The 25605-nt window shown below is 40.1% G+C and overlaps 1 protein-coding gene across 9 annotated transcripts in view; it reads left to right on the top strand.

Moving 5' to 3' along the window:
• Positions 1-25605, top strand: part of sema6a (sema domain, transmembrane domain (TM), and cytoplasmic domain, (semaphorin) 6A) — a 150081-nt gene that overhangs the window by 61259 nt on the left and 63217 nt on the right. The gene's annotated exons all lie outside the window — the stretch shown is intronic.

Here is a 25605-nt window from a genome sequence, read left to right as displayed (position 1 = left end):
GGTTAATCTTAAGGGGCTGAAAGAACCACACTCTCCTCCTCTGGCTTCCACAAAAAAAAATGAAAGCCAATTCTTCCAAACCTCAATAGCTGTTGTCCTTTAGAATCATCATGTGTTACACACTTCAGTTCCAATCTAAAATGGAAGTCATTGCGCATGTCAGAAAGGATTTGTCATCTGAAAGAAACAGATGCTTTGGCAGCTCAACCATGTTAGCACTAGTAAATGCAAATTGAAATTGACCCCATATTGTTTTAAGTAAGGCCAAAGCTTGCAGGGAACTGAAAAAAAAAGTTACCTTTGACAGATTGAGAAGGTTCAGTATTGGAAATATATAGGATTTGTAGTGATTCTTTCAGGGCATATTTCCATTGATACAGAAGCATGTGTTTTTTTTTCAAAGTTCACATAAAGTCCAACAAATTCAACAAAGCTCCAGCTTGCTGCCAACTTACAACATGCACAACACTATTTAATAAACAGTTTGATTACTTCACTCAGGCACTGGACCCTAGATTTTTTGATCTTCCACCCATAGCACTAACCTTTCTACAATAGAATAGTTAACAGCAATTAGAAAATCTAGCTCTCCACATTAGCTTGTAATATTGTAGGCAAGCATCCTTGTTGTGCAGTCAAATCATTCTGATTGCATCATTGGCAAAGACTTGGCTTCAGAGGTCAGACAGAGAGAATTATGTCCATTCCATACTGACAGGTTAAAAGTAAATTCATCCAGACAATTGGCACAGTCTCTGAGGTGTGGCATTTAGAGAGTTAAGAGGTTTTATGGCTGGAATTGCTATCCTGCTATAAATCTATCAATTACTGAGTCATAGGAGTTAGTGAAAAGGAATGCAAAGTTTGTAATTTAATTCCATCTGCATATTTATCTGTGGTTTCTGAGGTGATGATGCTTCACCCTTTCAGTGCAGTAGTTCATGCTGGGTCTGGACATTAAAAGCTGATCTGAATTTTGATTTGGAACCAACCTGAAATGGACTTGCTCAGAATTCAAACATTAGAAAATTTACATTAAGATAATTTTGCCTCTTAATCCTTTGAAAGCATTCTGTCAAGCATACACCTTTTTTATTAATTGATCACATAAATAACACTCAAGCACCAAATGCTTATTGGATATTTTCCTATGTTAGGGATTCCTATGTTGAATGCTAGCCAGACTTTTTTCCCAAGGAAATTTGTCTTGCAAATGATGATTTAATGATCAATGGTTGTCTGTGGGGAGGTGGAAGAGAGATCTTTATCTACTAGTTTGTTGAAGCTGAGTTTTGCTTTTGTAATCTTTCTCCAGAAAAGTTTTTCTCACTAACCATGTGCACTGACTGCTTGCTTTTATTGGTGGATATCAAGATGTATACAGCAAGGAATCTAAAAATCTGCGTAAGCAGCCTGATTATGACTTGAATTTTAAATGAAGCTAACATAAGCATTTGGGATCTGAAGGTTTGTTGAGAACTATTTCAAAAAAAAACATATACAATTGCCCAGGCTGGACAAAAGGTTTAATGAGTTAGAAAAATATGGAGATGGTTCAAAGATCAGTTATATAAGGAGGTATGAAACATGAAATGACTGTGAGTCTGCCTTACCTTGTACTCAAGTTGATAAGGTCTGCTGGAAATATATCGCAAAGCAGTGAGCATCTGTGGAAAGAGATGCAACATGATGGTCTGTTTTCCAATTTTTTTTCAATTCAGATTTTCAGCATCCACAGCATTCTGACAGTTCTTAAGGCCTATACGGGGTGTAAAAACTTTATTTATGTCTTGTGCAATATTTCATTTTGTCACCATTTGTGGATATGCACAGAGATTTATGTTTGTACACTAGCTGTAGTGAAAATTTGTTCCTTGTAAATGTTTTTGATTTTGCTACAATTGACAAGCAGAGCAAACCTCCCCATCTGTAATGGGGAAATGCTTGTACACTTGGCCTGTGCTCACAACCTACACTGGAAGTGCTATAGCTCTGCACAAAGTTGATCCAGTATATTAAATTTTGTCCCTTTCGTGTGGATGTTGATTTCTAGCAGACATTTTAAAAAGCATTAATTAATCTGATATCTTGTGGAGGTATCTATTCCTTGTATGTAAACTTTGATTTTGTTTTAAAACCTATTCAATGGTGAGATGTGGGTATCATTGCAGGGCCAGTATTTATTGTTCATAGATTGTGAACTCTGGTTGCAACTTGAACGGTGATGGAAGGATTAAATGCTCGAAGTGGTGGATGGGGTGTGAATCCATTGGGCTGCTTTGTCCTGGATTTTTTCAATCAGTGAGTGCTGTTGTAGGGGCACTCATCAAAATAAGTGCAAAGTATTTCATCAAACTCCAGACTTCTGCCTTGTTTGTTGATGGTGGACAGGCTTTGAGCAGTGAGGAGCTAAGTTACTCATGACTGAATTCCAAGCCCCCGACCTGCTACTGTAGACACAGAATTTGTGATTGTTCTAATTTAGTTTTTAGGCAGTGGTGACCCCAGAAATTTGTTAGTGAGCGTTTCAGTGATAGTGCTATTGAATGTCAAGGGAAGTAATTAGATTGCTTTTGATTTGATCATTAACTGCACTTATGTGGTACAAAAGTAACTTGCTACTTAAGCAGGATCTGGAAAATATTCAAGCTTGCATTATATAAGAAAGTGCAGCTTCATTTATGATGAGTTTTCTGCACCATGTACTCAACTATTTCTTGATTATCATGGGGTTGACTTGAATGGGCTTCTGTGATCATCCTGGGAGTGAGCTGAATTGGATCATATACTTGGCTGAAAATGGTTTCAAATTTTCTAGCCTTGTCTTTTTTACAGTACTGAGTTGAGAGTATGTTGGTGGAAGAGCACGCAGTTCAGGCAGAATCCGAGGAGCTGGAAAATCGACGTTTCGGGCCGGAGCCCTTCATCAGGACGTTTTTACAGTCCTGCTGGGTTCTACCATGGCTGAGGGTGTGAAGTTTGTGAAAACATCTTCCATTAATTATCTGTCTTATGACCAACAAAGGCAGGATGTGACAGGGCTACAGAGTTTTGATTTGATCCTCTACAGAATCATAGAGTCAGACAGCATGGAAACAGACCTTTCAGTCCAACTTGTCCACGCCAACTAGCCTTCCCAATCTGGCCTAGTTCCATTTGCCAGCATTTAGCCTATATCCCTCTAAACCCTTCCTATTCATATACCCACAAATTGCCTTTTAAATGTTGTAATTGTACCAGCTTCCACCACTGTGTCTGGCAGCTCATTACATACACGCATCACCCTCTGTGTGAAAAAGTTACCCATCACATCTCTGTTTAAATCATTCCCCACTTGTGATTGGTCTCCTTATTTAAGGAAGAATGTAAAAGGATTGAAAGCAGTTCAGGGAAAATTTACTAGACTAATACCTAGAGGGGGCAGGTTACTTTGAGGTTGGCCAGGCTAGACCTGTATTCACAGCAGTTTAGAAGAGTAGGAGGCAACTTGATTGTGGAGGGCACAGATCAGCTGCTATCTTATTGAATGTATGAGCAGGCTCCAAGAGTCAATGGACTACTCCTAACTTCTATGTTTATGCACTGGCAAGTCCCTGAAGAAATATATGTTCCAATTTGATCATCCCATATTCTTTGAAACTCCTATTCCACACGTCTGGTAAACGGATTGTAATCCACATAGGCCACAATTGTTTCCTTTTTTAAATGAGGAAACATTTGACTCTCATTAATGTCCGGCATAATTATTACAAATTCTCCTCACCCTTGCGGAGTAATCCTTTTTTAACAAAAGCTAAGATACTTTTTACCTTCTTAATTGCCTACTGACTTGCTTGAAGGCTAACCTTTCTCCGATTCATGTATAGTCCAAAGAGATCCCTGGGAATCACTTCCTTTTTTACTCAACAAACGCTCTGCTTTTTACTTCTCCTCCCAAAGAATTACTTCACGTTCTGCTAATATTCTGTCGGGGTGTTTTTTGGCAAACATCACCTCCATTGCTTCCCCCCCCCCAACCCTTTCCCCTCTTTTCCCCCAAAACCCTTTCCCCACCCATACCCTTTCCCCTCCCCAAAACCCTTTCCCCTCTTCCTCAATCCCTGATACTGAGCCAGACTGGGTGATCGACTTTGAATCTCTATTGCACATGGTACGCTCTTGTACCCCACCCCCGGGCCGTGAAAAACGAACAGCACTCCATCAAATGCTGTAAGATTTTGGGGTATTGTGGACCATGGGGGCTTTGAAAAGGATTGCTGTGATGACATTGCCAGGTCCTATATGAGCTGCTTAACCCACTGTCACTCTCTCCACTTCAACTCCATGAGCCTCCCGCGAGGCGAGGGGGTTACTGAGCTGCTCACAGCGCGTCTGCAGATGGAAACGGACGATCATAGAATATCCAATCCCGCCTTCCAGGGCGAGAAGAAGTCCAGTCGTTGTTTTCTCGAGGCGCCTGAGTACTGAGCAGAATTTAAGTAGGAAATGTTTCTCAGGGGCCTTTTCATATGATAATTTCTGAGGGGAAGATGCTGCTGGTTTCTAAAAACCCCCAGTCTGTTTCATCTGGTCCAAGTTGTCACTCTGGATGCAGGGTGACAGTGTTTGCAATAGGAAGGTCTCCCTGGGAAGACAGCACTTGTTCGGGATGGTTAAAAACGTGCTTGGTTTGCAGCACTGGGCGCTGCCGCTTCTCTTTGTTTGACGGGAGGCTTTCTTTGAACGTGAATAGCACCAAAGTCCCAAAGCTGCCAAGATTGGAAAAAGAAACAGCGCGGGAAGGTCGCAGTTCGGCATCAAGAACAAAAAAAATTGCTGTGCCTGGTTCACTCATTCTTTATTGAGATGGGAGGGGATTGAGTAATAGTCCTGTTTTTAGGGTCTGCTTGTTATCAGTATGAAGGATAAGAGGGCTCCTCCTCAATCCTGTATACACAGGGTTTTTTTGCGGAAATTAAATATTCGTGTTTCTTAAAAATCTTGCTTCCACTTTTTCAGCAGTGCGGTGCAGATAGTAAAACAATGAGCTCTACTCTTTTGCAAGCTGCAGATTCACTGAGCCCGCTTGATTCCATCCCTATTCACTGTTCGCAAAAACAAACCCTTTGCAGAATCGCCTCATTAAAAATCAGCGCCTGGGATGGTGTCAACAGTTAAGTCGACTGGGTGACCTTGACTGGGTCTGTTTTTGCAAATACTATTCATATTAGTTTGAATTGGTTTCATCTGGTAAAGCTGCACCAGTAAGGGTGTTGGGAGGAAAACTGCTGATGTTTTCTGTGCATTTTTTTAAACAACCTATCCGAGTATGCAGATATGCCGTTTTTTCAATCAGCCGAGAAGTTTCTGCTTATATGTTTCCTAATTGATTGTGAATACGTTTCCAATTCTGAAAACTCACTGGAGCACGACTGGAATTTGTACAATTGATTTGGGCAAGTGTTAGGATTGGAGGCAGACAAGGACAGTTCTGTGATCAATCCATCTGAAGTCTCACCAAAACTGTTGCTGTGAACCCTAAATTAGGACATTTACAATAATTTTGTGGAGCATATGTTCTGATCAGTGACTTTGAGGGCGCGGTGACAATCAATATCCATAGGTACAAGTTTTTAACAACTGTTCAATCTCCCTGAAGTTTTAATCATTCTACCACTTTGCATATTATCTGTAGTTTCATATTTGCTGTTAAGTACATTGAAATGGCGGAAAATATAAACCTCTAACATAAACTAAACTCATCTTCTCTTGGAGGATGCAGCCTATAACTGGATTCTATTTTTTTTCTGGATCAATCACCACTGACGTTTTGCTAACACAAAACTTAATATTGATAAAGCTGCATAATGGTCTGAGTTATTTGTGACAATGGTAGATTTTGATGTTTCTGTGCTTTCAGTTGATAGAACATCTTTTGAAAGTATCAATCACCTTTTATAACTAATTGGAATTCCTGCTAAATCATTAAAGACAACACACACCAGAATGAATTGCGTTACAGCAATACCTCCTATCTCTATACATTCGAGGTTCCAGTATTGGAAAGAGAATCTGGTTAATGAGCTTTTTGTCAGTTAGAACAACAACAAAGCAATCCTCCAAAAGGGATTGAGGGAGAGCTTTTAAAAAAATAAGTTCTTGATTTTTCTTTGAGTCCCAATCACTCAATTGTAACTGGCTGAATCAACTAACCTAGATACAGCTGTCTCGGTCGATTTATGACAGGAACAGTACTAAAACATCTGCAAGGCTTTAGTCCTGTCAAGCCTAGTAACTCCTTATACATCTTTTGCAGAGCTCCACCTGACTCTGTCATGAATAATTAGTACTTCAGTCTGGCAGCTAAGTGCATTTTGCAAGTTTGTCACATGATGTGGAAGAAAAGGACAGTAAGGATAAAGCAATATTGTTGATAATTATTTATGAAAGTATTTACTGTAAACCCTCCCCCCACCACCACCATCAATGAAATGCCCGACTGTTTAACGTGGAGACTTCCATTCTGAATTGTTAGGTATTCATGACCTAGATATTCATTCATGTGTAAGTTGTACCTGGATTTATTTATAGCTCTTTACTTAAGAATAGTTACTAGGCAGCGACAAATGCAGTATACATAAGGACTGCTTCTCTTTGAAGAAAACAATTCACATTAAATGTTAATTTCTTTCATTTTGATTTCTGTCTGCAGTGATGAGATTAGATCGGAATTGAAATTAGAATTACTGCACCTCCTGTTCAAAACATTGGTTAAAGAGTTAGCATCATGTTAGAGGTTGCCCTTTTTCACCATTCTTGCAAGCATGTGATCTGATAAAGCACTATTTATTACCCCCAGAACTCTCAAAAGTACTTCCCAGGCAGCAATTACTTATTGAAATACAGTCTCTGAATGTAGAAAAATGCAGCAATGAGAGATTGCAAGTGGTGACTGAGGCAAGTAATGAGTTTCTTTTTAAAAAATGTGATGGTTGAGCGAGAGAGCAGGGGCCCAGTAAATTACTGTACTGGACAACCTGCTTTTCCTGAAGAGCTTGGAATTATTTAAAACACCTGAACAGCTGGCCAAGTCTGGAATTTAACATTTTGTTTGCTGGGTAATGCCCTTTTAATAGCTCAGCACTCTCATTCATCTTACTAGTGGGGCCAGCCTGGATTCTATGCTCAAATGTTGGAGTGGCACCTGAAACCACAGCCCAGTGATCCAAATCGTGAAGGAATAGTTGAGTGTATTAAAGTGGAATTTCCCCTATGGCTCAAATTTAAAAGTCCAGCAGTGGGATCTTTACTGGGGTAGTGGTAAGGATGCATGCAGTCACATCTTGTGCATAGCTCTTTTCATGACTTGTGCAAAACCCCTTTAAACCCAAACTTGCCAAGTTACTTCTGTTCATTTTGTCACATTGATCTTGAAGTGAGCAGTATTGATTTTGGAAAACTATTTTATAAACTCTGTGGAATTTGGCTGACAGGATGTAGAAAAAGTGCTTGTGTATCCAAGCAAACTATGACAATTGCTTATCATTTGTCTTTGCTTTCGATATTGAAGGCTCTAAATGTTGTTTCATGTGGCCTCTCAGGGAGGTCTTGTGGCACCACTGGTCATGTCCCTGCCTCCAAACCAGAAGCTCTGGATTTGAGTCCCACTCTAGAACTTGATGGCAAAGGTGGCTAAACAGTCTGAATATAATCCTGTAAATCGTAGCATGTGGTAGGGGTAAGATTAGGAGAGATTCCTGGTCAGTCATGTCATAGAAATTGGAACCCAACATGCATGTAAAAGTACATGTCTGTTACTAGTTCAATTGCTGGGACCTTGCACATAAAGTTGGTCGACTCAGTTATCTGGTCAGCCATTGTTGATCAGAACAGTGTCCCTGCACAGTTAGATGCTTCTTCCAGCTTTGGTGGATTCTGGACCTACCTTCTTGCCCTACTTTTGGTAGATACCTTAGTACTGTGAGTTGGACCAGCTTTTAGGTACAGTGCAATATGAATTAGTAAACAGACAATAAGCATTCACAAAACTTTCCTGCAATTGCTTTTGAGCATGTTGACTTTGATAGCTGTTTTATTACTTGTAGTATTGTAGCTGAATACCGGACCAGTTACACTGCTTGCCTTGTGCCAGCGAGAGGAAAAGTTTTTTTTTAATTATCATTATAGTAATAGAAACAGTATATTGGCACACACAGTTTACTGTCTTCAATGAAATCATGATGAATTTTGGGTGCAGTCCATGAAGTTGAATAATATCATCATTTGAGTCACTGGTTTTCATGCTCTGAAGCCAGGGATATTTGTGCCTTCAGGACTGGAAATCTAAGAGAATTTACAGCCATGATAGATTCGTAGGCTCGTAGACTGGCCAAAGCTATTAACAACCGCTGATATTTTGTAACTGTGCTATTGGAAGCCAGTCTGTCAATCTAAGACTGGCTTGAGGGACAAATTTCTAACCAGAGAACTGTATAATGGACTGCTTTCGGTTTATACTACCTTGCATTGAACAATTGTTGTGGCATTGCTATTAACAAGTAGGTACCTGAGTTCAGTAACAAGAGGGAAGCCAGGCAATAAGTTCCTCTTTCCAATTAGTTACTTTGGATGGCCAGAGTAAGACCAGATTGATATTTTCCTGTAAGTTTAGTTGACCGCATTCATGGTCGAGAACTATTGGTTAATTTTGAAATGCTATTTGCTGGATTCACTGTGTTAATTTATTTTAACAGCTGGCATTTGCTCAAATATATTCTCACTAATGTTAGTGGCTTGTTATGGTGGACTGAATTTTATGTGTTCTTGCAGTCTGATGTGGAGCAGGTCATAGAGAAACAGCTGAATCATGCTGAGCACCCTTGGCTTATTTGATGGCACCATCTGGCTTGTCAGTTTCAGCCTGGATTATCTCCCTCTGATATTCCCATTTAATGTCACAGTTTATGTGAATAGACACTGCAATGTAATGATATACCTCAGTCGATATTGTACACATAGAGACTCACAAATAATTCTATGATTTGGAGATGCCGGTGTTGGACTGGGGTGTACAAAGTTAAAAATCACACAACACCAGGTTATAGTCCAACAGGTTTAATTGGAAGCACACTAGCTTTTGGAGCGACGCTCCTTCATCACCTGATGAAGGAGCATCACTCCGAAAGCTAGTGTGCTTCCAATTAAACCTGTTGGACTATAACCTGGTGTTGTGTGATTTTTAACTTAGAATTATTCTATGTGTAACATAGACATTTAAAGCTGATGCATTCACTTGTACGCATCTATTTGTTTTTCAGTATCATGTTTTAGGAATAACAGATTTGCCGAATTGTAATGAGGCACAAAGAGACCATTCAGTCCATCATATGGGGCAATATGATGGCTCAGTAGTAACTACTGCCTCACATGGCCAGGGACCAGGTTCAGTTCCAGCCTCGAGTGATTGTGTGTATTTGCAAGTTTCTCCCTGTGTCTGTGAGGGCTTTCTCAGGATGCTCTGGTTTCCTCCACAGTACAAAGATGTACAGGTCAGGTGGATTGGCCATAGGAAATGCAGGGTTACAGGGATAGGGTATGGAGGTGGGTCTGAGTGGGGTGCTCTTCAGAGGGCTGGTATGGACTTGATGAACCAAATGGTCTGCTTCCACACTGTACGGATTCATGATTTCTATCCTTATCTTTAATAATATCTGTACTGGGTCTCCTAATGAGCATTATGACTTAGTGGCACTTTCCCGACCCTTTGCATTATTTCTAGTCGGATAATCATCTAATGACAACTTGAATACCTCCACCACAATACCAGGTGGGGAATTCCAGATCCTAACTTGCTTTGTGAAAAAGTTGAAGACTTGCATCCAAAGATTTTAATTAAAGAAAATGACTAGAAGTGGCCAAGTTAATTTCTTATTTGAAAACTGGTCTCAAATATCAAGTTGGTCAAATATTAGTTTCTGCAATTAAAACACTTGATATGTTAGGACATCTTCAGCATTGCTTTTTATTTTGTTTTATTTTTATATTTAAAGCTTCGTTTTCTATGCAGGGTGTTTTGAGAGAATGGTGACTTCACCTAGGCAAAGAACTTTTCCTCTTCGACCTGCATCATTCCCCTCCAACTGTTACCAGTTCTGTTTTATCATCCTATTGATAACAATCACTTTTTGATGGGACAAGTCAGTCTGTGTGTCCTGCACCTGCTGTTGTGGCCAACAGTTGCCAATGCTTGTCCTGAAGATAAGGAGCAAATTGGAGTGACGGGCCTCCCTGCTGTTTGACCCAACACCATCTGTTTGAAGCAAAGAGAATTTTGTTGCCAACTCTAACAAACTACTTATAACTTGTCTGTCTTTTTTGGAAAATGTGTCTCTTAAAGACCCAATGTCCAACTTATCCTACTTATCATCACTTGAATAAACTCATTTGCACCTTAATTAACAGCAAGATAGTCCACAGGGCCAGCTTCTAGTTGTTGTAGATTAAGTAAAACAATTTAACAGAACAGTGCAAAACTAGAAACACAAAAGTATTTCCAGTTCTTTTTCTCTAACAGATCAGGCAGCATCTATAGAGGAAGGGAAGTCATAAAATCTTACAGATGTACAACATGGAAACAGACCCTTCAGTCCAACTCATCTATGCCGACCAAATATCCCAACCCAATCCAATCCCACTTGCCAGCACCCAGCCCATATCCCTCCAAACCCATCCTATTCATATACCCATCCAGATGCCTCTTAACTGTTGCAATTATACCAGCCTCCACCATTTCCTCTGGCAGCTCATTCCATACACGCATCACCCTCTGCGTGAAAAAAGTTACACCTTAGGTCGCTTTTGTATCTTTCCCCTTTCACATTTATTCCGTTTAAGACCTTTCATTTGATGATGTGAGATATGAAATTTTGATAGACTGACTCATGCTTCCCTGTTGATGTGGCCTCACCCTTAGGTATATCGACGCTTTTCTGGCCTTTTCTGGAATTTGCTTTCAAATTTCTAACATCTAATGCATTTTTTTGCAAGGGATTATCAAGGGAATTACAGAAGTTGGCTTTTTGTCTCAAAGTAGGGGAAAGTAACATTCTGTGTTTGTGAGGGATGAACTTCAAGGATTGTTTTATGTAGCTGCTCGTTATTTTTCACAGTGCAGTGTTTAAAAAGGAGCAGTCTTTGCTTCTGTTACTGAACAAATAACTCAAGATATCCTCAAAATAATAATGTTTTCCTCATAGAATCCCTACAGTATGGAATCAGGCCATTTGGCCCAATGAGTCCACACCAAGCCTCCAAATAGCATCTTCCCCCGCCCCCACCCCTCAACTGTGCGCCTGTAACCCTGCATTTCCCATGGCCAGTCCTAGCTTGCACATCCCTGGAGACTTCATGGGTAATTTAGCATGGACAGTTCACCTAACCTGCACGCATTTGGACTGTGGAAGGAAATCGGAGCACTTGAAGGAAATCCGAGAGAATGAGCAAAATTTAAGCAAACTATGACAGCACAAGTGACGCATTCCAAAAAATCTCTTTACGATTGCAATACGAATGATTCATACTAAGAGTTGTGATAAAATATCTGATATGTTAGAAGCTAATAAATATTAGCATTGAAATGGATCATTGTTTCGTTATTGTTAAACAGTTTCTCATGAATGAGAACAGAAAAAATTATCTTGAACAGTACTGGATTGACCATCCATTCTGTTTGGTGCTTGATATGTAATTTCATTGATATCAATGGGTGGTAGTCTAACTTCCAACTGAATCAATACTATTCCATCTTGTATGCTAAGGCAAATTTCTATTCCAACCTTGTTCAAATAAAACTAATTTTTGATTACTGACTGTCTGTTTGTTTAATTTTTGCAACGGATGTAAATTCAGTACTTATCTCTAAAAGCAGATCTTTAAACAATTAATTATCTGATGCTGAAATTGCTGCATTGACAGTTCTTTACAAAAAATAAACTACTATGCAATTAATTGTGAGAAAACCACTCAGGCGAACATTTGAATGGATCAGAAATTTTACACTACGAAAAGGACCAGAAAATTAATTGGTGTGCTTTAATTCTGTGTGTGCATCAGCTTTATATTCCTATGTAATAACTGCAATGTATTTTCACAATGCACTTTAACACTGCAGCTTCATGAACATCTTGGTGCTAATACTGCGCGAGTACAGGAAAGATCAAATCAGAAATCCTGTGTTCCATGGGTGGTATTATTCCACTCCCCAATGCAGTAGAAACCAGGTCATTTGCAATTATGTTAATAAATTGCAGACAGTCCAGAAATGCCATGTTTCAGTAATGAGGACATAATGTCAGCACTGTTTCCTACAGACCGCTGAAGCTTTTATTGTTGATACAGTGATGTGTGCTGACACATCCCTGGTTCAGTCTGTACAGGCATACTTTAGAAATAAGCATACACTATGGATTAGGGGAATGTGCCTGACTTTGTACAGCATTAAAGATAGTGTTACTTCAAAGTTATTTTAGATGTCTGAATTTTATCCCAAAACCAGTTTGTTGTTGTTATTACACCCTTAGAGTGCATGTACTGCACTATATTGGAGCACAATGATAAAGTCTGCTTCTGCAGATTCACTCAAACTTATAGATGCGACCAAACTTCAAGAATCAGCATCCTGAAGATCTGGTAAAATGTGGCTGCCAATTTTTGAGAGAAGCTAGTCTTGCTGATTTTCTCGAACTTGTTGTATCAGAGCATAATACTTGCTCACTACTTGAACGAAAAGGCAGAACAACCAAATCAAAAGGGGGCACAATGAGAAAACACCTTTTTATGACTAGTAACTCTTGTACCTTTGGCATAAATCTGTGTAAAAAGAGAATAATCCTTTTAAATGACTGAAACGGTGTTGAACTGCTTGTTGATGTGTTCAGATTCCTGAGTTTGGATTTCTGCACTGTCTTACAGGATGAATGATACTTTGAGCTCATTGGAATCTTGCTGTTTATGTCTAATATAGTTGGAAATTGATATATTCTTCTAATTGCTGAGCAAATTGCCTTTGTGCTCTATTTAAAGGACATCTCAGAATGCTGCTTGGTGATTCTTGCTTAGAAGCAGAATGGAAAACTGTCAAAATGGATGTATAATGTTGTCATGATGAAAGAAAGTTTTACTCCCCCGCCAATCAAATGATCACCAAACTTACTTTGTCGAAAGCAATGCTTCTTGTATTTTCTGTCCTTTGGAACAAAACCTTTAAGACAAGGAAAAACTTATTTCCCTTTTTTTGACTGACTGTAATAGTGTTAGTTGCTTAAATGCAGAATCAAAGGAAATATAGAACCGTGCTCAGTTGGCTGGATCATTGGTTTGCAGAGCAGTGTGATGCCAACAGTGTGGTTTCAATTTCCATCACTAGTTTGAGGTTACCTTGAAGTACTTCTCAACCTCTTCCCTCACCTGAGTTCCGGTGGCCCTCCGGTCAAATCACCACCAGTCGCTTCTCTCTGCTAAGTGAGCAGCACCTATGGTCTGGTAAGACTATAGCGACGTAACAACAACAGCTCAAAACCATTTATATAGTGTGTTTCATCACGAAAGGATTACATAGGATATGTGGCACTAAACAGGCATACAGCCTAGCTGTCCATGCTGGAGTTTATTTTCCACTCCAGCCTCCTCACTGTGATTTTCCATTCTCTTTTCTCTTATATGCTTGTAAGAGTGCAGATGTAACTGAAACATGTACATCAGCCATAAGATATAGGAGGAGAATTAAGCCATTCGGCCCATCACGTTTCTCATTCCCATTCTCCTCCCTTCTCGCTGTAACCCTTGATCCTCAAGACCAATGAGAGAGGAGGCTACAAGTGTAGTAGGGGTAAAGACTTGTTTGACTGCAAGTTTGTGGGGATGACAGAAGAGGGAGGCCACAAATGAGGGAGAACAGTTTTCCAACCTATCTACAAATAAATATTCATTTACTGGGAGCCAGGAAAGCTTTAACATAATTTATTGAAAATGAATATGGAATCTCTAGTTTAAGACTGCCTAAGTTCAGGAGCTCCTAAAATATAATAGATGGAATTTCAGTGCACATTGTGTCAAATATTAAATTTAAATCTGAGATTAACAAGCAGTAAAAAAGATTGTAACAGGTATGTTTTAAATTTTGCAGTGTTGTGCATATATGATGTTATCTTTGTCCTTGCTATTTTGCAGGAGTTGTATTTAGGGTGATCACATCTGTGTTTAGAAGTGTGTGTCAGTTATTTTAAGAAAAGCTTTTGGTGCTAACTTATGCCATTTGTCTTGTGCCAAGTAAGTACGGAGCTATCTAGGACATTAATGCTTTGCTTGTGTGGTTACAGCTTTACATTTTAATTTAGGCTTTATAATTTGGAGTTATTGGTTTATTTCATTGAATTCTGCTTCTGTGTGAGTCTAAATACCCCGATGTCAACTCAAACAGCAGAAGTATGATTAGGTGATTGTATCACCTAATGAGTTAGTAGAATGAAAAGTGGCCCACTGTAAACCAAAAGGGCAGCCCTTGAAAAATGATTAAAGAATTTTTTTATGGCGTTGATTGTGGAATAAATATTGGTAATGATACTGAGGATAACTTCATTTTTTTCAAAATAATGTAATGAAATCTTTTACACCCCTTTAGGAAGGGCAGACAAAAAAGGGAAAGGAGGTGGGTTAGCATTATTTGTAAAGAAATTCAATTCAATAGTGAGGGACAATATTGGCTCAGAAAATCTGAGAAAATACTCACAAATACTGACAATCTATTTGAGTGGAGAGCGAAACATCAAGGGGCGTAAAAAGTTGTTGGCAGTTGTCTATCGGCCCCCATACAGTAATGCAAATATAGGAGAAGGCAATAACCAAACATCAAAGATGCATGCAATAAGATTGCAACTAAAATCATGGGTAACCTTTTTAGTTTGCATATTGATCAGACAAACCAAACCTGAAATTGTATTGTGGAGGAGAATTTTCTGGAATGATGGTGTTTTTTTTTCAGATCAATAGATTGAGAAAGCAACCAGGGAGCAAGTGATTCTAGATTGGGTATAGTGAGTCACTTGGAGAAAAAGCAACTATAATATGATAGAATTCTTCATTAAATGAAGTATTTGAATCCAAAACCAGGGTCCTGAATCTTTAAAAAAAGGGAGCTATTAAGGGTATGAGGCACAAATTGGCGCAAGATGATAGATTAGGCAACATTATTGAAGTTTGAGAATGAATAGTCAATGGTTCATATTTAATAAAAATGTGCATGAATTAAAACGGATATTCTTGCACCAGATAGGAATGACTAAGAGGAAATGTGGCCAAGGGATAGCATTGGATTTAAAGAAGATACATATAATATTGCCAGAAAAAAGAAGTAATCCTGAGGATTTGGCACATTTTAGAATAGTACGACAAGGAGAAAAAAGTTTGTGATCAAGAATTGAGTACGACAGTAAAATTATAGGCAACAGAAGCTTGTGTGGTCAATTTCTATAGATATCTGAAGAGAAAAAATAAGGACAAATGTAGGTCCCTTACGATCAGAAACTTGGATAATATAATGGGAGAACAAAGAAATACAGAAGAATTGAACGTCTACTTTGGTTCTACCTTGACCAAAAAGGGCACTCTCAGTACCTCAGAAATGTTAGGATGCCAAAGGTTTAGTGAGCAGATAGAATTCTAGGTAATCAGTATTTGTAAAACCAAATGGTACTGCAAAAAGTAAGAGTTAAAGATTGGCAAATCATCAGAGCCTTATATTCTACATCCTACAACCCTCTCCAGCTTGGTAATATCTTTCCTATAACTGGGTGACCAGGACACAGTATTCCAGAATAGGCATCGCCAATGTCCTGCACAACCTCAAAATGACTTTCCAACTCCTATACTAGTAGATTTTGCTGTAACCTTTCCACTACACTACTTCCTTTCCTATGTTTGTGTTCAGAATAGTGCAAAATCACTGGGAATGGTGCTAGCATGTCTGTTTTCTTTTTCCTGCATTCCTGTTAAAAATGAATACCATTTTTTTCAGGCTATTGACTTTCATTGTTGGTTTGAAAAGAAGTAGCTGCAAAGATGGTGATTATGTTAGTTGTACTTTTCCAAAATTCAGATTGGATTAGAATACCGTAAATATAGCACCTTGGTTCAAGAAAGGAGGGAAATAGACAGCAGGAAACTGTAGAACAGTTAGCCTGACACCTGACATAAGAACACTGGAATCCATTATTAAGGAAGCAGTAGTAGACAATTATAATCTGGTCACATCCACCTGGTTTATCATGGATCGCTTTTCACAAATTTTTAAAGCTCTTTCATGGATGCTAAAGCAACATGAATAAAGGGGAGACAGTAATGTCGTATATTTGGATTTCCAAAAGGTGCCAATGAAAGGCTATTGCACAAAACAAGATCTTGTGGTGCTGAAGTACTATACTGGCATGGATATAGGATTGACTAACAGGAAATAGAGTTCGAATAAATGGATCATTTTCTGGTTGGCCAGTTGTACTGAGTGGGGTGCCAAAATGAGCAGTCCTGGTCTCTCAACTATTTGCATTTTAAAAAAAAAATAACTTTGATTAAGGAACTGAGCATACCTGTAGCCATTTTTGCTGACTATTCAAAGGTGGTTAGGAGGGCAAATTGTGTGGAGGTTACGAATAGCTTGAATAGGCAAGCAAAAAAAGAAATTGGTGGATCGAGTATAATGTAGAAAATGTGAAGTTGTCTACAATGGCAGGAAGAATAAAAGAATAGAATATTATTTAAGTGGAGAGAGAAATTTGTTGGACAGAGTGATCTCCATATCCATGTAGATGAATCTCAAAAAAAGTTGGCATGCAGGTTCCAAAATGAATTGGAAAGGTAAGTAGAATGTTGGTTTTATTGCAAGGGGATGGCTTAAGAATAAGGAAATCTTGTGACAGGGAAGACCGCAGCAAGAGTTCTGTGTACAGTTCTGCTCTCTTTACTTAAAGAGATATTTGTATTGGAAGCAGTTCATTGAAGGTTCACTAAGTTGACCCCTGGGATGAAGGGGTTATCATTCAAAGAAAGGTTGAACAAGCTGGGCATTTACTTATTTGGAGTTTAGAAAGATGAGTTTAATTAAGTAAGCTTCTGTGGTGCCATGACAAGAGTAGATGCTGAGAGGATGTTTTTCCTCATGGGGGTATCTGGAATGACAGAGCACAGTACAAAAATAAGGGGTCTTCCATTTAAAATAGAATTAAGAGTTTCTCCTCGGAGGGCTGGTAATCTTTGGCATTTTCTCCCTTACAAAGTACTGGAAGGCTGTTATTGAGCATATTTAGGGCAGCGCGGTGGCTCAGTGGTTAGCACTGCTGCCTCACAGTGCTAGGGACCCAGGTTTGATTCCAGCCTCCGGCAACTGGACAAACTCCACACAGACATTCTCTTCCTGTTTGCGTGGGTTTCCTCTGGATTCTCAGGTCTCCTCCCACATTCCAAAGATGTGCAGATTAGTTGAATTGGCCATGGGAAATTGCTCATGGTGTTCCAGGATGTGTAGGTACGGTGCATTAGTCAGGGATAAATGTAGAATAATGGTGTAGGGGAATGGGTCTGGTTGGGTAATTCTGCAGAGGGTTGGTGTGGACTTGTTGGGCCAAAGGGCCTGTTTCCACCTGTAGGGATTCTATATTTAAAGATGAGTCAAGCAGGATTTTTTTTGTAAGGGGTTGAGCGTTATGGGGGCTAGCAGGCAAATAAAATGGCCACATTCAGATTAGCCATGATCTTATTGATTGGCAGTGTAGGCTAACAGAGCCAAGTGGCCTATTTCTCCACTTTCTTAAGACCTTGACTCATTTCCAGGTTATTCAGTCTATTGAAGCTGAATTGTTACTGGTTCTTCAATGGGATCTTCCTACTAATATCTGAGCTGCAAGAGCATTTATGGCTACTCCATCAATTTTTGACTAATGCTGCAGGTGAGGCCTCTGGAGCAGCCAAAATGGTTTCTGTCTGAATGCAGTGCTAAATTCAACAGGCTGCGCTGGATGTCCTTTATAAATTACAGCCTATCCTCATCCTGTCAGAAAGATTTCTGGCTTGTTTAGAATGTTTTGCCTACATTTCAACCCCAGTCTTAAAACTCAGCATGAAAATATGTTGGCATGTAAATAAACAGAAGAGCTCTGATTCATATCTTTCTGCTTTCAACATGGAAAGGTTCTCCTGAATTTCTGAATTTAGTCTGGATTGTAATCCCATTTTTAATGTGGGCAAAACAGTAAAATATCCTGTATAAATAGGCAGAATATTCCATTCGACTGGCTAAGATGGATTGTAAAGTAAGGTTCCTCACAGGAGAAAGCCACTTCTGGCAGAATTTGTTTGTTTTGGCCTTCCAAGAGTATACAAAAAAAGTGTTGAAAACCAATTATGACACTAGTCATCTGGTGTCCTGGTGTATAGATTAGTATGCTGTGAGGGTCATAGCTGAGAACAGAATTTAAACATCTCTCCACAAGGGAAAGAATCCTTTTAAAGATGAATTTGCTGTGACCAATCCAGAGGGCAGGTGAACAACCAAGAAGGGCCACCCCTTCTCACAAGGGAGCTGACAAGGTTGAGGTATCCCACCTGGAACCTGAACAAATCTGAGAATATCCTCGACACACTGGTCATAACGAAATCAAATATTGGAGGATTAGCAATTTTTAGTAAATAAGAATGTGAAGCAAGTGACATAAGTAGATGAAGATGTTAAGATAAAACAGGAAGTTTGATACTTTGACCAGAGTTTTCTTAGTCTTTTGACAATCATCTGCCCTATCCTCTGACTCGCACAAGCCCGTGGCACCAGTAATAGTCCAGACATTACTACCCTTGAGGATATACTTTTTTGCATCCTGCCCTTTTGCCTATATTCTCCTTGCAGAACCTTTATCGCTTTCCCTAACTCTGTTGGCACCAACTGGCACAATGACCTGCTGGCACTTGCCCCGTCAGAATATTCTGCACCCAGTCCAAGATGTCCTTGACCCTGGCACCAGGGAGGTGACACACCGCCCTGTTGTCTCACCGATGGCTGCAGAAATATTTGTCTTTGCCTAAGGTTAGAGGAATCAATCGCTTGGAACCTGGTGCACACCTCATTACAGTATAGCCAGTCACAACACCAGAAATCTCAGTGCTCTACTCCACTTAAGCCTCCCCACCCCACCACCGCCACCACCACCACCATCCGCTATCCAAACCAGCATACCTGTTTGACATAGCCACAGCAGTATTACCTGACTACCCCTCCTACTGTTTCTAGCAGTCAGCCATTGAGCTGACTATCTGCAGTATCTCCACCTTCCTGAAACTGCCATCCATCACACGCCTTTTTCTCTTGTACACTCCTCATTGCCTGTAACTGCTGCTCCAACCTATCTATAAGGTCTGATAGGATTTGCAACCCAACACACTTCCTGCAAACATAGTCTGCAGGAACATTCAAAATCTCCCTGTTCTTGGGATTCACTTTTTTGCCCCATTTGGATCTCTTCAGGGGTAGAAATAACTTGTGTATGAGGGATGGGTTCCACCTGAATTGGTAGAGGACCAATATCCTTGAGATGAAATTTGCTAGTATTACTGGGAGGCTTTAGTACAAGGGGTTGGGAATCAAAGCGATAGTGAGAAACAGCTGAGGCTGGTACAGTAGATAAGGGGAGCAAGTCAAATAGTCAAGGCAGACAAGAGCTTGGCAGAAAACGAGGTAGGGCTGTTTATTCAAACTGCATACACTTTAAAACAAGAGGCCTGACTGGTAAAGCAGATGAACTTAGATTGGTTAAGTACATGGGACTGGATATCATAGCTATTACAGAAATGTGGCTGGCAGCTTAATGTGTAGATGCTATAGGAAGGAAGGCAAGAGAAGAGGGGGAGTAGTGGTTTTGGTGAGGGAGAACAGCTGGAGTTAGGGAGGGTCTTCATAGAGTCATAGAGATGTACAGCATGGAAACAGACCCTTCGGTCCAAACTGTCCTTGCCGACCAGATAGCCCAACCCAATCTAGTCCCACCTGCTAGCACCCGGCCCATATCCCTCCAAACCCTTCCTATTCATATACCCATCCAAATGCCTCTTAAATGTTGCAATTGTACCAGCCTCCACCACATCCTCTGGCAGCTCATTCCATACATGTACCTGTGCATGAAAATGTTGCCCCTTAGGTCTCTTTTATATCTTTCCCCTCTCACCCTAAACCTATGCCCAATAGTTCTGGACTCCCCGACCCCAGGGAAAAGACTTTGTCTATTTATCCTATCCATGCCCCTCATAATTTTGTAAACCTCTATAAGGTCACCCCTCAGCCTCCGACACTCCAGGGAAAGCGGCCCCAGCCTGTTCAGCCTCTCCCTATAGCTCAAATCCTCCAACCCCAGTAACATTCTTGTAAATCTTTTCTGAACCCTTTCAAGTTTCACAACATCTTTCCGATAGGAAGGAGACCAGAATTGCATGCAATATTCTAACAGTGGCCTAACCAATGTCCTGTACAGCCGCAACATGACCTCCCACCTCCTGTACTCAATACTCTGACCAATAAAAGAAAGCATACCAAACGCCTTCTTCACTATCCTATCTACCTGCGACTCCACTTTCAAGGAGCAATGAACCTGCACTCCAAGGTCTCTTTGTTCAGCAACACTCCCTAGCACCTTACCATTAAGTGTATAAGTCATGCTAAGATTTGCCTTCCCAAAATGCAGCACCTCGCATTTATCTGAATTAAACTCCATCTGCCACTTCTCAGCCCATTGGCCCATCTGGTCTAGATCCTGTTGTAATCTAAAATAACCCTCTTCACTATCCACTACACCTCCAATTTTGGTGTCATCTGCAAACTTACTAACTGTACCTCTTATACTTGCATCCAAATCATTTATTTAAATGACAAAAAGTAGAGGGCCCAGCACCGATCTTTGTGGCACTCCACTGGTCACAGGCCTCCAGTCTGGCAAACAACCCTCCACCACCACCCTCTGTCTTCTACCTATGAGCCAATTCTGTATCCAAATGGCTAGTTCTCCCTGTATTCTGTGAGATTTAACCTTGCTAATCAGTCTCCCATGGGGAACCTTGTCGAAAGCCTTACTGAAGTCCATATCGATCACATCTACTGCTGTGCCCTCATCAATCTTCTTTGTTAGTTCTTCAAAAAAACTCAATCAAGTTTGTGAGACATCATTTCCCACGCACAAAGCCATCCTTGGAGATTGTCTAGTGAAGGTTTAAAAGGGTGGAACTTGAAAATAAAAAAAGGGATGATCACCTTGCGATTTGTAATGTAGGTCCCCCAATAGTCAGTGGGAAATTGAGAAGAAATATATACGGAGATCTCAGATATCTAAGAAAAATAAGGTTGTAATGGTAGGGGATTTAAATTTTCCAACATAAACTGGGACTGTTATAAGGTTCAGGGCTTGGATGCTGAGGGACAAGGTTTACATGCATTTGGAAAGGCAAAGACTGATCAGGGATAGTCAACATGACTTTTGGGCCTGAGAAATCATGTCTCACTAACTTGATGGAGTATTTTTAAGAGGTGACAAAGAAGATTGATGAACACAGAGGATGTCTATGTGAACTTCAGCAAAGCATCCCACAAAGTTCTGGTTAGTAAGGTTAAATTACAAGGAATCCAGGGGAGCTAGCTAGCCAAAACTGGCACGGAGATAGAAGGTTGTTTTCCGGACTGGAAACCTATGACTATTAGTATGCCATAAGGATCTGTGCTGGGTCCGCTACTTTTTGTCATTTATATAAATAATTTGAATGTGAATATCGGAGGTATGCTTAGTAAATTTGGAGAAGACACCAAAATAGGTGGTATTGTGACAGTGAAGACGATTACAGGTTGTTTTAAAGTGTGACTTTTCTATAATGTGGGGTTGCACAAAAACAACCATGGTATTACGGAAGAACTACCTGTATCTCAGAGTACAGCAGGAACTTGATCAGACGTACTACTGGGCTGAGGAGTGACAGATTGAGTTCAATTTGGATAAATGTGAGATGTTGCAATTTCCTAAGGCAAATCAGTGCAGGACCAGTACAGCTCTTGGTAGTATTGCCAAACAAAGTGACCTGGGTGTGCAGGTGCATACATTCTTGAAAGTGGAGTTGCAGGTAGACAGGCTGGTGAAGAAGGCTTTTGGCACATATGCCTTTATTGGTCAGAACGTTGAGAAGAGGAGCTGGGATGTCATGTTGCGGCTGTACAGGACATTGAGGCCACTTTTGAAATCCTGCACACAATTCTAGTCACCCTTCTACAGGAAGGATATTGTTAAATGTGAGAGGGTACAGAAAAGATTTGCAAGGATATTGCTGAGACTGAAAGGTTTGAGCTATAGGGAGAGGCTATATAGGGTTTTGGTTTTCTCCCTGGCATATTGGAGACTGAAAGGTGACCTTAGAGAGGTTTATAAAACAATGAAAGGCATAGATAGGATGAATAGCCAAGGTCTTCTTTCCTAAGGTGGGGGAGTTGAAAACTAGAGAACATAGGTTTTAGGTGAGAGGGGAGAGATTTAAAAAGGACTTTGGGTAACTTTTTCACACATACATGTGTGGAATGAGCTGCCAGAAGGAGGCTGCTACAATTCGAACACTTAAAAGACATCTGAATGGTATACAAATAGGAAGGGTTTAGAGAGATATGGGACAAATGCTGGCAAATGGGACTAGGTCAGTTTGGGATGTCAGGTAGGTGTGGAAGAGTTGGACTGAAGAAGGATCTGTTTCTGACCTCTGACTATGGCTCTAATAGTTTGTAAGGATAGAACTAGTTAACAAGTTAGTTCTAAACTGGATTAAGACCAATTTTGAAGGTATTTGATAAGAACTTTCAAAACTTGCTTGAGGGAGGCTATTCACAGGCAAAGGGATGGTTGAGAAGTGAGAGGTCTTTAAGAATGAGATAATGAGAAATACAGTTTAGCAATGTTTTAGCAATGACCAAATTCATTCTATTGTCTTACTGTTTTGCCAACAGCAGGACTATTGATGGACTGACAATTGATTTACTAAAATGGTCAATTAACTTCCTGCTTCTTCCCAGTTTCCTTGAGCAATGGAGGGGGATTCCTCCTTTATTTTGGGAGCTCCATGGAGGAGCCCTTGTATAGCTGCCTCTGAGACATCAGCTCTGCCAGTATTGAAACCATTTTCCCCATCACCATTGCCAGTATGTGGCGAAATAGTCCTTGGCATTCTGCAACTCCATTCAGCCCTCTTTTGAGTAAGTGCTGCCAGTGAAGCATGCTCTCCCTGCATCTGTAGCCTTACTACTGCCAGAGCAAATAATAGTGCTGCTGGCACACTTTGGTCTTTTGCCCCAGCTGGCAAGACTTCTGCCTTCCGAGTAATACTCTTAGTGGCCGTCTGTCTGCTTACTAATGTCCGTTTACTAATGCTGCAAACTGAGTAGAACAGGTGTCTTGTGAAATCTCATGGGACCATTTGCAGTAAAGGTTACAACCAAAATTGATTGGCTGACTGAACTCTGTGGTAGAGCAGGGATATTGGACTTCAGTCTAATAGACCATGCTGTAACAGCCAGTATGCTATTTAGGGTGTCGCTATTAAGTGTTGTGTAGGTCAGGAAAGGGTTGGTTCAATTTAAACATTCATTTGTGCTTCAAAGTTGTGCTAACCCCTGGAGCAATGTTGGCGCAGTGGATAATGCTGATGTGTGTGACAGGTTTACAGTATTGTATTGTAATGCTTTTAGCCTCCAGATACAACATTAGACCTTGTCAGATTTCCTTCGGTTGCAACTAGCTTATCATTTATAGCGAAAAGATCTTGCTGAAGCTTCCTATTATATGTACGTTAGGGTAAAAATAACTCTCCAGCACTAATAGTGTCATTCAAAAGTGCTGGAGATCAAACTACAAATGATTGCTTTTAATTCTTTAAAAATCCACTTTGTAAAAACATTTCTATAATTGCCAAAAATGCCAAAGTGCAGCTCTCATCTGTTTCAACTTAATTTGTTTCAATTTCTTTGAACTTCCTGGAAGGATTGAGATAAGAGAAAAATATATCGAAAGCATGGTACCGCCAAAAGATGGTAACAAAGGAGGCATTGTCTGTTAATTCTGCCTCCTCATGAGGATTAACCCTTGTGCGATTTGATTCTGTTTTTCTTTTTAGCTTTTGAATGGCTTGTGTGGTGACAGATTGGTGCACTGCTTACTTATATTGAAAATAAAGGTGTTAGTCTCCTTGCCTATATAGAAACACAGCAGACTGGCTTATTGAATGCAATAATTAGGTAAAAGTCCAACATTCTAGATGCTGTACTGATATCACTGCCAGCAGATCTAAGTATTAAGTGAAGAGTGATGCAGTGGAAGCAGCATTAAGTTATTCTGCCTGATACTTGCAGCAGCTTGAAATGGGACAGATATAAATACTAAACTGTCTGGACTACTGGTTGAGAATTATGTCATTGAGCCTTCATTTGTTAATTGAGAACTGAACCAAACCACAGGTAGGTGCCTGTTTCTGCCTTTGGCTTACACTGGAAGCCTGCCAGTTGTCTTCCCTGTCTCCAGGTCAGAGATTCTATTCTTGAGAATTATTCAGTTATGTGTGTGTTGAGTTTGGTTGTGATGCATCTGTAATTCAACTACCTATCATCATTTATAACACAAGGAAGGTGGCATCTGGAGAAACACTTGCAGCAAGTTGAATGTAAATTTAAGGTGGAGATATGAGAGAAGCTACCGTTTTAGATGACTCTTAAAATTGTAATCACACTGTAGAAAGATTTAAACTACAGCATATTACAGTGGAATTTTAATGAGAATAATTCATCAACTGTGGGGTATACACAGCCTCTGTTGTCTAACTTCTTCTGTGGCATCTCCTTTTGAGCACTGTTTCAGCTCTTTTCTCTCCATTAGGTTCATCTAGACTTGCACAAGTGCTCTGTATTTTAAACTTCTGCACATAATTTAACCCGTGTCCCCTCAAATTATTTCAAGCTAGCAGTAACTCATGCAATCTTTGTCCTGAAGGCTGTGTTTCAATTTATTTTTGGCAATTTAATGTTGGAGTTACAATGCAGGAGAAGGTCCAGCAACAACCTTTCCCATCCTTCCACTCCCCTTTCAAATACAATGAGTTTTAATTGTTGAGAAGGTTTGAGAGCAAGTGCATCCTGTGAATAAACAAAAAGAGAGCAATTACAAAGTTACAGATATCTTGGAAAGATTCCCCACCGTGTGGAAACAGGCCCTTCAGCCCAACAAGTCCACACCAACCCTCCGAAGACTAACCCACCCAGACCCATTTCCCTCTGACTAACGCACTTAACCTATGGGCAATTTAACATAGCCAATTCACCTGACCTGTACATCTTTGGACTGTGGGAGGAAACTGGAGCACCCAGAGGAAACCCTCGCAGACACTGGGAGAATGTGCAAATTGGTCGAAGTGAGAGTGCGGTTGTGTGTGAAAGTTGTGTTACTTCTAATAGTCAGTTTTAGTTTCTGAAATGGTTTATGATGAATGTTCTATTGATGCTTTAGTTTGAAGACAGAGAGTTTCTGA

Source organism: Chiloscyllium punctatum, chromosome 2 (assembly GCF_047496795.1).
Source record: "Chiloscyllium punctatum isolate Juve2018m chromosome 2, sChiPun1.3, whole genome shotgun sequence".
In the NCBI taxonomy this organism is placed as follows: Eukaryota; Metazoa; Chordata; class Chondrichthyes; order Orectolobiformes; family Hemiscylliidae; genus Chiloscyllium; species Chiloscyllium punctatum.
Note: the sequence above shows the minus strand (reverse complement) of the source record. Positions and strands in the feature narration are given on the sequence as shown.